This window comes from Gossypium hirsutum, chromosome A05 (genome assembly GCF_007990345.1).
Source record: "Gossypium hirsutum isolate 1008001.06 chromosome A05, Gossypium_hirsutum_v2.1, whole genome shotgun sequence".
Lineage (NCBI taxonomy): Eukaryota > Viridiplantae > Streptophyta > Magnoliopsida > Malvales > Malvaceae > Gossypium > Gossypium hirsutum.
In genome coordinates this window covers 18,620,793-18,632,822 of record NC_053428.1, presented here as the reverse complement: position 1 = coordinate 18,632,822, position 12,030 = coordinate 18,620,793, and the positions used below count along the sequence as shown (strand labels likewise).

General features: G+C 41.0%; 1 protein-coding gene across 1 annotated transcript in view; it reads right to left on the bottom strand.

Moving 5' to 3' along the window:
* Positions 1-12,030, bottom strand: part of LOC107941586 (protein ACCUMULATION AND REPLICATION OF CHLOROPLASTS 6, chloroplastic) — a 33,225-nt gene that overhangs the window by 19,291 nt on the left and 1,904 nt on the right. The gene's annotated exons all lie outside the window — the stretch shown is intronic.

Sequence of the window (12,030 nt, the reverse complement as noted above, 5' to 3'; positions counted from 1 at the left end):
TGTGGAGATTTTGACTTGGGTTCCGCTGCTCGGAATATGGGGAGCTATCGATATGCTCCTCTACTCGTATCAAGACAGTATAGATCACGACAATTCATACCAGCAACGCAAGGGTTGGGCTTTTATAGTGATTTTTTCCTATAGGGAGGACAATTACAAGAGAAGGTTCGAGAAATATCTAGTGCCTAACCAGACTCGTCGAATGAAGATCTTAGCTGTGGGTCCGACAATTACCCCCAGTATGTCAGTGGCGTGATCAAAGGATCAACGACAACATCCCGGCGTCAAATTCAGAAACTGCTCGATCTTTAGAGGACGCTTACAAGTTTTGCCTTCTGAGATGGAATCATCAAACAAGAATTTGAAAAAAGGAGTTTAGAATTGGGGAAGAAGATAGAACAACTAGAGGAAGAAAAAATGCAGTTAGGACTGGATTGGACATTCAAAGATTAGAGGCCGATAAATTGAGAAAAGGAAAGAACAAAGCAGAAGAAGATTTAGACAGCCTGAAGACAGATTACAAGAAGTTGCGCAGGTCGTAAGGAACTGCTGGCTTGGGTAAAACGTCAGAACAGTGCGACAAGAAATTCAGGAGGAAAAGACGAGAGCTAATCAATGGGAAAAGAAATTCAGGATACTCGGGCTCGAGAAGTCGCCTTGGGAAATAGTCTACTAGTTTGCCAAGATGAGAGACGGACTGAAGGTCCGGATAACCGAACTAGAAAGATCGCTTCACCATACTGTAATCGAATCTACGGTTGAATTAAGGGCGAGCTTAGACAAAATTGAAGAATTAAAAGGACAAATAGGAGAGCTAGAGAATGCATTGCAGAATAGTGAAATCCGGATAGAACTTCTGGAAGAAAATAATGAGCAGTGGCAAAGACAATTCCGTCGGTCTCAAGAGCAAATTAGAGAAAGAGATTATATTATGGGAGAGGCGGTGGCTCAAGTGCGCGAAGTAGCTGATCATCTGCAGACTCTAGCGGTTCAGGCTGATCTATTAAGTTTGAAGTATGAGTCAGAGTCGGACAGGGGCCGAGAATTAGCTTGGCTTCTTAGAAAGGTTAAGGCTTTGAGTGTAAGGGCAAAGCCGTATATGTAGTCTATTTTATGTAAAGAAGCCTTTATCTAGTAAAGTTTTCTAATGAAGTTGATTAGAATCAGTGCCTCTTTTTTCTTTGCATTCTTTTCATGCATTGCATCACATCATATGCATAAGACCAAAAACCTAATCGAATAAATCATTCAGTTAACTGGAAAACAAAAGTACGCACCGACTAAGGCAAAATTATGACAAGTTGAGAACTAGAGCATTCAAAAAATGCAAAGTGCGGCCAAGAAAGACAAATAAAAAGATCAGCGTGACATTGCAAAAAAGTCCAAATGATCTGTGCTGACGCAATAGAAGTAATAAGGTAAGTCCTTGATTGTTAGTGAAAAAAACAATAACCACTTTATCCTCCAGGTTTCACGCCTCCGCATGCGCAAGTACAGACTGAGCTGCATTCGCGGAGACCCTCTGTGTCAGTTAGACCCCAGCAGTTCCAAGGCGATGCTTCAATCCCAATGAATTTTCAACCCGGAGCGGGCTTTAATCCCGGTGATAGCCCGAATAATATTGCGGTCCCAGATCTTGACGAGATGGTTGAAAAGGACAAGGCGAAGGAGGAATTTCCAAACAATTTGAGGAGAAATGGAAATGGATAGAAGAGAAGTTTAGGGCAATAGAAAGCATCGAAAGCTATGGAACAGATGCAAAGGATTGAGCTTGGTTCCGGACTTGGTGCTCCCTTACAATTTAAGATGCCGGAATTCGAGAAATACAACGGGACTAGTGCCCAGATCCATATTACTATGTTTTGTAGAAGAATGACGGGGCATATAATAATGATCAATTATTAATACATTGCTTTCAGGAAAGTCTTACGGGAGCGGCGTCAAAGTGGTACAATCAGCTGAGCCGAGCTAAAATTGCTACTTGGAGGGATTTAGCACAGGCTTTCTTGAGACAATACAATCATGTCTCAGAAATGATGCCTGACAGGATAACTCTGCAAAATTTAGAGAAGAAATCGAACGAAAGCTTCAGACAATATGCGCAGAGGTGGCGAGAGGTGGCGGTTCAGGTGCAACCACCGCTTTTGGAAAAAGAGATGACGACGCTTTTTATTAATACTTTGAAAGCCCCGTTCATCACTCACATGTTGGGAAGCGCTTCAAGAAATTTCTCAGATATAATCATGAATGGTGAAATGATTGAGCATGCCATTAAAAGTGGAAAAATAGATGGAGGAGAAAATAATAGGAGGGCACCCCGAGGAAAGAGAAAATGAAGTGAATAATGTGAATGCTTATGGTAGGTCAATTACCGTGAATCAACCAAAGAAAGTGGTTGCTAATCAACAGGGATCATCAAGACAAGAGTCAGGAGCTAGGCAAACTACTGAAAAGCCCCAATTCACGCCAATCCCGATGTCATACAAGGAGTTGTATCAGACTTTATTCGATGCACATGTTGTTGCTCCTCGTTACTTGAGTCCTCTACAACCCCCGTATCCAAAATGGTATGATACGAACGCGCAATGTGATTATCATGCGGGAATTTCTGGGCACTCGATAGAAAATTGTACTGCCTTCAGAAGGTAGTAGAAGACTTATCAATTTAGGTGTTGTCAAACTTGACGACTCACCTAACGCAAAGAATCTGTTACCTAATCACGCAGATAAGGGGGTGAATATGGTTAGCGAAGGTACGGGAGAAGAAGTCAAGACTGACATTGCTGAAGTAAAAACTCCATTGAAATGGGTCTGGAAAGAAATGGCGAAAAGAGGTTTGGTTATTTCAGATTCTGAGAAAGGGCATGAGATGGGAAATTATTGTGAATTTCACCATGAAACAGGGCATGAAATCCAAGAATGTGAAGGATTCAAGGCCTTGGTTCAAAGCATGATGGATAACAAGGAGATGAGGTTTTATGAAGATGTGAAAGAAATGAGGAGCATATGCGCGACAGAGTTGGGAACAAAGGCTCCAAAAATAAATCATCCTGTGGTCATTATCTCCCGCCCTAAGGGTAATGAGGTTAGGGCTCAGGTAACGCCGAAAATTGTAATCCAGAAACCATCAAATTTCTCTTATAAAGATAACAAAATGGTGCCGTGGAATTACGGGTGTAATGTGACCATTTTGGGAAAAGAAGCAGAAAGAAATCAGGAAACAGTTTTTTACACGCGCAAGGGAAAAAGATATGACGCTCAAGCAGAGTCGTCCAGGGAAGAGAATTGGAAGAAAGAACAGAGGAAAGGGAAGGCAGTAGAAGTTGAACCATTGGTAAATGAACCAATAAAAGAAGAAGAGGTGAAGGAGTTTTTGAAGTTTTTGAAACACAGCGAATACAGTGTTGTGGAGCAACTGCACAAACAGCCAGCCCGCATTTCGGTATTAGCTTTACTCTTAAACTCAGAAGTACATCGGAATGCACTCTTAAAGGTGCTAAACGAAACATATGTGGCTGACGATATTTCAGTAAACAAGTTGGATCGGTTGATCAACAATATTGGTGCTGACAATTTTATCTTCTTCAATGATGATGAAATACCATCCGGAGGAAGAGGTTCTACTAAAGCCCTCCACGTTACTGTCCGATGCAAAGGGTACACACTCCCGGGGGCCTTGGTTGATAATGGATCTGCACTAAATGTATTGCCTTTGTCCACTCTTAGTCGATTACCAATAGACAGTTCGCACATGAAAGCATGCCAGAGCATAGTAAGAGCATTTGATGGAACAAAAAAAGAGGTTATGGGGAGAATTGAGGTGCCATTAAGGATTGGCCCAGTCACTTATGAGGTGGATTTCTTGGTAATGGATATTAAACCCTCCTACAACTGTCTATTGGGGAGACCGTGGATACACTCAGCAGGGGCAGTACCTTCATCATTACATCAGAAGGTGAAGTTGGTATCGGAGGATCGGTTGGTAACAATAGATGCAGAGGAGGATATTATCGCAATGATGACTAGCGATGCACCTTATGTGGACATCAACGATGACGCACTAGAATGTTCATTTCGGTCATTAGAATTTGTGAACGCGATGTTTATTGCGGAGGGAAATAGAATTCCAGTACCGAAAATATCCAGGACCACTGAGATGGGATTGCGGTTGATGGTAGGAAGAGGAGCCTTACCCGGGAAAGGATTGGGAAAATATCTTCAGGGAAGGATTGAGGAACCAATGCGAAGGAAAAGTTTGATAGATTTGGTTTAGGGTACAGGCCAGACGTGAAACAGAAGAAGAAAGAAGTAGAGAAGAGACGAGAGAGAAGAAGGGCGCGTTTGAATGGACATGAAGCTAAGTGTGAGCCTTTAACCTTTCCCCACATATCTACATCTTTTGTATCGGGAGGATTTATTCATTCTGAATGTGGAGTGTCCGGTAGCGGCATGGGAGGAATGTTGGAAGATGTTTATACCAACGCCATAGAAGCAACGGAAAGGAGGGCTTTGTTGGAGATCTGCCCTTATGAGCCTGTAAGTGAGCTAAACAATTGGACTGCTGAAGAAATCCCTGTAGTCTTTAGGGCTTATTCAGAGTAATGCTCAAAACATTCCTGTTGTTTGTTGGCCTAGGAACGATATGAAATCTTTTGTGAAATAGGCATTGGGCCTAAATATCATTATTTAATGAAATACGTGTCTACGTTCATCTCAATCAGTCATTATTTTTCCTTTTATATTTTTCATTCGGTTGATTGTCTTACAAATAATTCTTTCATTTGCAATTCTTTTGCACAAACATATTCGTAAATTTATATTCTTGGTATATTCTTTGATATGCCCTCATAGGTCTTCAGATATCAATGACATGAGTGACGCTGCCTCAAACGCGGAGCCTATTTTTGAGCAAGAAGTGTGTTTAGAGGAATCCTGCGACTTTGAAAATGACGAAGATTATGATGCATCTCCGGACTTGTTAAGAATGGTGGAACGAGAGGATAAGCATATTCTACCTCACAGGGAATCATTAGAAATAGTGAGCCTAGAGGATGGAAAGGAGGTGAAAATTGGAACTGAAATCACCGCAAAGACAAGGCAAGACCTCATTAATTTGCTCCGAGAATTCAAGGATGTTTTCGCATGGTCATACCAAGATATGCCTGGGCTAAGTACTAACATTGTGGTGCATCGTCTGCCCATAAAGGAGGATTGTAAACCCGTTCAACAGAAGCTCAGGAGAATGAGACCTGACATTGTGTTGAAAATAAGAGAAGAAGTCAAAAGACAATTCGACGCTGGTTTCTTACAAGAGGTCAAGTATTCGGATTGGGTAGCCAATATCGTCCCTGTTCCCAAAAAAGATGGAAAGGTACGAATGTGTGTGGATTATAGGGATTTGAACAAGGCTAGTCCAAAGGACAACTTTCCACTGCCTCACATTGATACTTTGGTAGATAACACAGCAGGCTATTCATTGTTTTCTTTCATGGACGGTTTCTCTGGATACAATCAAATAAAGATGCATCCTGGAGACATGAGAAAAACCACATTCATTACCTTATGGGGAACATTCTGCTACAAGGTAATGCCCTTCGGATTGAAGAATGCGGGAGCAACGTATCAAAGAGCTATGGTGACTTTGTTTCACGACATGATGCACAAGGAGATCGAAGTCTATGTTGACGATATGATCGCGAAGTCTAGAACGGAAGAAGAGCATATTCAGGTCTTGAAAAGGTTATTTTTGAGATTAAAGAAATTCCAGCTCAAGCTTAACCCGGCCAAATGCACGTTTGGAGCCAGATCAGGGAAGTTATTAGGCTTCATAGTTAGCAAAAAGGGGATCGAGGTTGACCCAGACAAAGTAAAGGCAATACGAGATTTGCCTCCCCTGCGCACTCAGAAGGAGGTTCGAGGTTTCCTAGGGAGGCTGAATTACATTGCTCGGTTCATCTCACAACTGACAGAGAAATGTGATCCAGTATTCCGGCTCTTAAAGAAACATAATCCGGGTGAATGGGATGAAGAGTGTCAGAATGCTTTCGATAAGATAAAGCAATACTTGGCTAATACCCCAGTCTTATCACCTCCAAGTCCAGATAGGCCATTGATATTGTATCTAACAGTGTTGGAGAATTCCATGGGATGCGTATTGGGCCAACATGATGAGACGGGAAAGAAAGAAAGGGCAATATACTACCTCAGTAAGAAATTTACCGATTGCGAAATGAGGTACTCATCAATTGAGAAGTTGTGTTGTGCTCTAATCTGGGCGACCCGAAGACTGAGGCAGTATATGTTGTATCACACGACTTGGCTGATTTCAAAGTTAGATCCTTTAAAGTATATGATGGAATCGACTGCTTTGAACGGGAGAATGGCTAGATGGCAGATCTTGCTATCAGAATTTGATATAGTATATGTCAGTCAGAAGGCCATAAAGGGAAGTGCAATAGCCGATTTCCTAGCTAGTAGAGCCTTGGAGGACTATGAATCTTTGAACTTCGATTTTCCAAACGAGGACTTGATGTATGTGGCGAATACTGAAGCAGGTCCTCAAATGGACCATGTATAGAGGCTAAATTTTGATGGAGCTTCAAATGCTACGGGTAACGGAGTTGGGGCAGTTTTGGTATCCCCAAGTGGAGATCATTATCCTGTTGCTAGCAAGCTGGACTTCGATTGTACAAATAACATGGCAGAATATGAAGCATGTATTATGGGCATTCGTGCAGCCATTGAACGGAACATTAAAGTATTGAGAGTATACGGGGATTCAGCGTTGGTGATATACCAACTCAAAGGGGAGTGGGAGACTAGGGATCCTAAGCTAATCGGTTATAGAAAACTAGTTCTTGAATTGGCTGAGGAGTTTGACGATATCACCTTCTATTACCTCCCACGGGAGGAAAACCAAATGGCTGATGCTTTAGCTACTCTAGCTTCGATGATTCAGGTGAATAGATTTGAGGCAATGAGGCCTGTTCAGATGAGTATCTCTGAGACCCCGGCTAATTGCTGCAATATTGAGGAGGAGGGAAAAGATGATTGTCCTTGGTATCAGAGTATCCTACAATATGTGAAGAATCGGGAATACCCTGATCAAGCGACAGAGAATGACAAAAGAACTCTGAGAAAGATAGCCATTGAATATGTCTTAGATGGAGAAGTGTTATATAAAAGAAGGAAGGATCAAGTACTGTTAAGGTGTGTGGATGCTGTGGAAGCCAAGAAAATTTTGGAAGAAGTCCATGAGGGTATTTGTGGGACGCACGCCAGTGGTTTCACGATGGCCAGACAGATCATGAGATTTGGGTACTATTGGCCCACCATGGAAGGAGATTGTATTGATCATGCCAGGAAGTGCCACAAATGCCAGATTTACGGAGACAAAATACACGCGCCCCCTTCACCTCTTCACGTCATGACCTCTCCTTGGTCGTTTTCCATGTGGGGTATGGATGTTATTGGGCCAATATCACCAAAGGCTTCTAATGGGCATCGCTTCATCTTCGTGGTAATTGATTACTTTACCAAGTGGGTGGAGGCTGCTTCATATGCAAATGTCACGAAAGCAGTAGTCAGCAAATTCTTGAAGAAGGAGATTATTTGTCGATATGGAATGCCTGAGAGGATCATATCCGACAATGCGATGAACTTGAATAATAGCACAATAGCTGAAGTCTGTAGCAAATTTAAAATCAAGCATCATAATTCATCACCGTATCGTCCAAAAATGAATGGTGCAGTGGAGGCGGCCAATAAAAACATTAAAAGGATTGTGGGGAAAATGACTGAAACCTACAAGGATTGGCATGAGAAATTATCATTTGCTCTCCTTGCCTATCGAACATCTGTTAGAACTTCTACTGGGGCAACGCCTTTTTCTCTGGTTTATGGAATGGAGGCAGTATTACCCATTGAAGTTGAAATCCCTTCTCTACGGGTGTTATCTGAGCTACAGTTGGATGAAGCCGATTGGATCCAATCTCGGTACGATCAGTTGAACCTAATAGAGGAAAAGAGGCTAAGGGCTATTCACCATGGGCAAATGTACCGAAAACGAATGATGCGAGCCTATAATAAAAGGTTCGCCCCCGAGAATTTCGTGAAGGGGACTTGGTACTAAAAAAGATTCTTCCTATGCAAAAAGATTTTAGAGGAAAATGGATGCCAAATTGGGAAGGCCCTTATGTTGTAAAGAAGGCATTTTCCGGGGGAGCTTTGATCCTATGCGAGATGGATGGCAAAAGTTTACCAAATCCTGTAAACGCAGACTCCGTTAAGAAATACTTCACTTGAAAGAAAGGGGAACCAAAGTGAAACCCGAGAAGGGCGCTTTGCTTCCTAAAAAAAAAAAAAAAGAGGGGACTTTGGAGAGGCTAAGGTGAAAACCCGTAAAGGGCACTTTGAGACCAAAGAGGGCTTGAGTCGAAAACCCGAAAAGGGCGACTCAAGTATTGGGCAGGATTGGAACATCAGGACTTGAGCGGATCAAATTTTGATCGGGGGGGATATGATGATCTTCCTTTACTTGAACCAACAAGAAAGGATGTGCAACGTCTTGAAGCATTGACAGAGTATTGCAGATCTCCTGAACACCTGTCAAACTCAGAAGGGTCTTCGGAAAGTTTGTACAGAGAAACTCAATCTGTGATAACTGGGGCACCTAGTTCTTATGTGTATTCTTGAAAATACATTCTTTCTTCCTTTCTTTTTGTAAAAATACACATTCTCAATACACTTCTTTGTTACCTTTCTTCCGCCATCGTTGATGTTTTATTTGGGTTATGATCAGAACCAACTTTATTCTTTATCCATTGTTATGACCTTTTTGCAAACATGTTGCGTTGGAATAATGATTAATGGACTAATAAAACGTTCACAAAGGAAGTTTTGCATATTACTCTGAAAAGTCTAAATAATATAGGAACCTGAAACAGGACTATTGTTTAGAACACGCCAATTTTAAAGGTTGGAAATATCTAAAAGGGAAGAGTCTAAGTTAAAGACTATCTTTTCAAATTTTATCGTCTAAACATTGATTGAACAAAATGACAAGATGTCGTGTTGATGGCAAAGCTTCAATGAACCAAAAAACGATGTTTACCAGACAAGAAGAAAAGGTCTTCTATGAGAAGGAAATTTTGCATTTGTGCATGAGCATTTGGTATGACACCTTGGGGATGAGGTAAAGGACCAGAGAGTTTCACATTCAATGTCATTGAATTGCGATAGGAGAAGATTGAGAAAAGCCATACCTTTCCACCCTTGGGTTACAATGGGAGTTGATGGTACGAATTTTATGTCCCAGTGGATTGAACTTTGACGCGCACAGTGGGGGGCAATCAGATTAAGTGTTTCTTTGGATATGCTAACCGAGGAAGAAGGCGGTGTAGCGCGTCAGTGATAAAGCCTTAATAAGCTTTTGTGTGATGATAACCTAAGCATTAAGGAATCGTTTTCATGACATTTTGCATGTCATTCATACACATCTAGTTAGGAGCATTTGTTTTATTTTGATAATGTCATCTTAATCATTAAGCATAATTAGGTTCATTATAAAAGGTCTTATTCCCCTGAGATTACAGTGGAACAGACTAAAGAATTTCAGATCTTATCTCCCTGAGGTCACAGTGGAGCAGATTGAAGCCAGAGATCTTATCTCCCTGAGATTACAGCGGAGCAGATCGAAGACACTATCCTATCTCCCTGAAGTTACAGTGGAGCGGATTAAAATAAAGGATCTTATCTCCCTGAAGTTACAGTGGAGCGGATTAAAATAAAGGATCTTATCTCCCTGAAGTTACAGTAGAGCAGATCGCACCAGGTCTTATTTCCCTGAGATTACAGTGGAACAGACTAAAGAATTTCAGATCTTATCTCCCTGAAGTTACAGTGGAGCAGATTGAAGCCAGAGATCTTATCTCCCTGAGATTACAGCGGAGCAGATCGAAGACACTATCCTATCTCCCTGAAGTTACAGTGGAGCGGATTAAAATAAAGGATCTTATCTCTCTGAGGTTACAGCAGAGTAGATCGCATCAGGTCTTATTTCCCTGAAGATGCAGTGGAATAGACTGAACACAACAAGTCTTATCCCCCTGAAGTTGCAGTGGAGCGGGTCAAAATGATGGACCTTACCCCCTGAAGTTACGACAGAATGGATTGAAGCAACGAGACACAGTAGACTAGAGTGAAGCTGCTAGAAGAAAAGCACCACGACGAGTCCAAAACAGGCGACCGGGCAAAATTGGCCTTTCTTGGTCTTTGCTCTATTCTCGTTACACGACAATGAGCAAAGAGGGGCAGCTGTTGCAGGCCCATTTACCCGGTGGCCCGCTACCCAAAACCAACCCAAATAAAACACCCAAGGCCCACCTAAACCTAAACCACCAGCCTAAAACGAGCCCAATTCCCCCTAAAAAACCCAGCTAGGGTTTCAAAAAAACGAAACCCTAGCCAAACCTAGCGCCGCATCCCCCCATCTGCCGTCTGCCATGTCCCATCGCCACCCACCGTGCCTAGCCTCATCAACACCTGCAAAATGGCAGAGAAAGTCGGAGCACACAATAGATAATACAAAGAACACAACTAAAATACAATGTAAATGGGATATAAAAGCAAAACAATATCTCTGTAAATCGGGGACACTACACTTTCAAATCGAAAAAAGAAAAAAACAAATCAAAAGGTTGACTCCGATTGATTCTTCTCTGTTTTTGTTTCTTATTTACTTTATTCTTCATCTATTGTTTTTTTTTCTGTTTTTATATTTTTTGCATTCGTTCAACAAAGAAAAAGAAGTTAAAAGGGAGAGGATAAATACCTTACCACTTCGACGGGCTGGTGTCGAAACCCCACCCTCGCCGTCGTTGGATTCAAACCGAAAGGGGCATCTCATCCTTCTTCCTTTTGGTCTTGTGGCTGAGAAGGCTTAGCCTTCGGGGACGCTTCAAAAAGAGAAGGCAAATGGGCCGTTCTCGCGTAACTCCGGCCGCTGGCCTTGGAGGCGAAGACGGTGGCCTGGGTTTAAGGGCTGTGGCAGGGAGAGAGAACCAGAGGGTGTCTCTGTTTTTTTTTTAAAAATGATGTAGGTTTTAGTTTTTTTTTCTTTCTTTTTATTTTTATAAGACCCGAAAACCCGTCCTTAATGGGTCTAAGATCCGCGCGTTCAGGCTCGGAGGGACTATTTGCACATCCGGTCCCTCCGCTCATGCAATATGGCGCGATCTGGTCCCATCCAAATTTTTAAATTTGGCCATTTGCTTTTTATGCGTTTCGATTTAGTCCAGTGCGGAGCACATGCGCATAAGGTTGGGGAAAATTGCTCAATCGATCCCCCTTCTTCTGCGCGCATCGCAAATCGATCTTGTGGCCTTATCTTATTTTGATTTCTCCCCTGGTATTTTGTTTTGTTTTCAGTTTAATCCTATCATTTTATTTATTATTGAGTTTATTATTATTATTATTATTATCATTATTATTGCATTTTATTTATTTATTTGTACCATTTTATATATATATATATACATACATTAACATACGTTTTTTACATATAGGTATATACTTATGTTCTTTATGCTTTATAATTTTTATGTATATATACATAGATATGCGTATTTGTTTTTTATGTGTATATATATATATACCTTCATATAATTTATAATTTAAATATATAGATGCACATACATAAATATTTCATTTTTGTAATTCGTATTGTTATCATTGTTATATTTGATATTTATTTATTCATTTATTGAAGCGTTTATTATTTTTATGGAATGCTTTAGATTTTTTATTCGTCTATTATTTCATGTATCTTTGATTTGTTTATTACGTATTTTACTTGGTGCTCATTTTAGTTGTGCTTGTATTATCTCATTTACATTGTCATCATTATCATTATTTTGCTTTTTATTTTTTACTCAAATTTATCAAAAATAAAAATTTTAAAAATAAGTAATATTCGGTATTTTGGATCTTCGAGAGAATCGAGCGCTAACGTACTGGATTCCGACTTTCTTC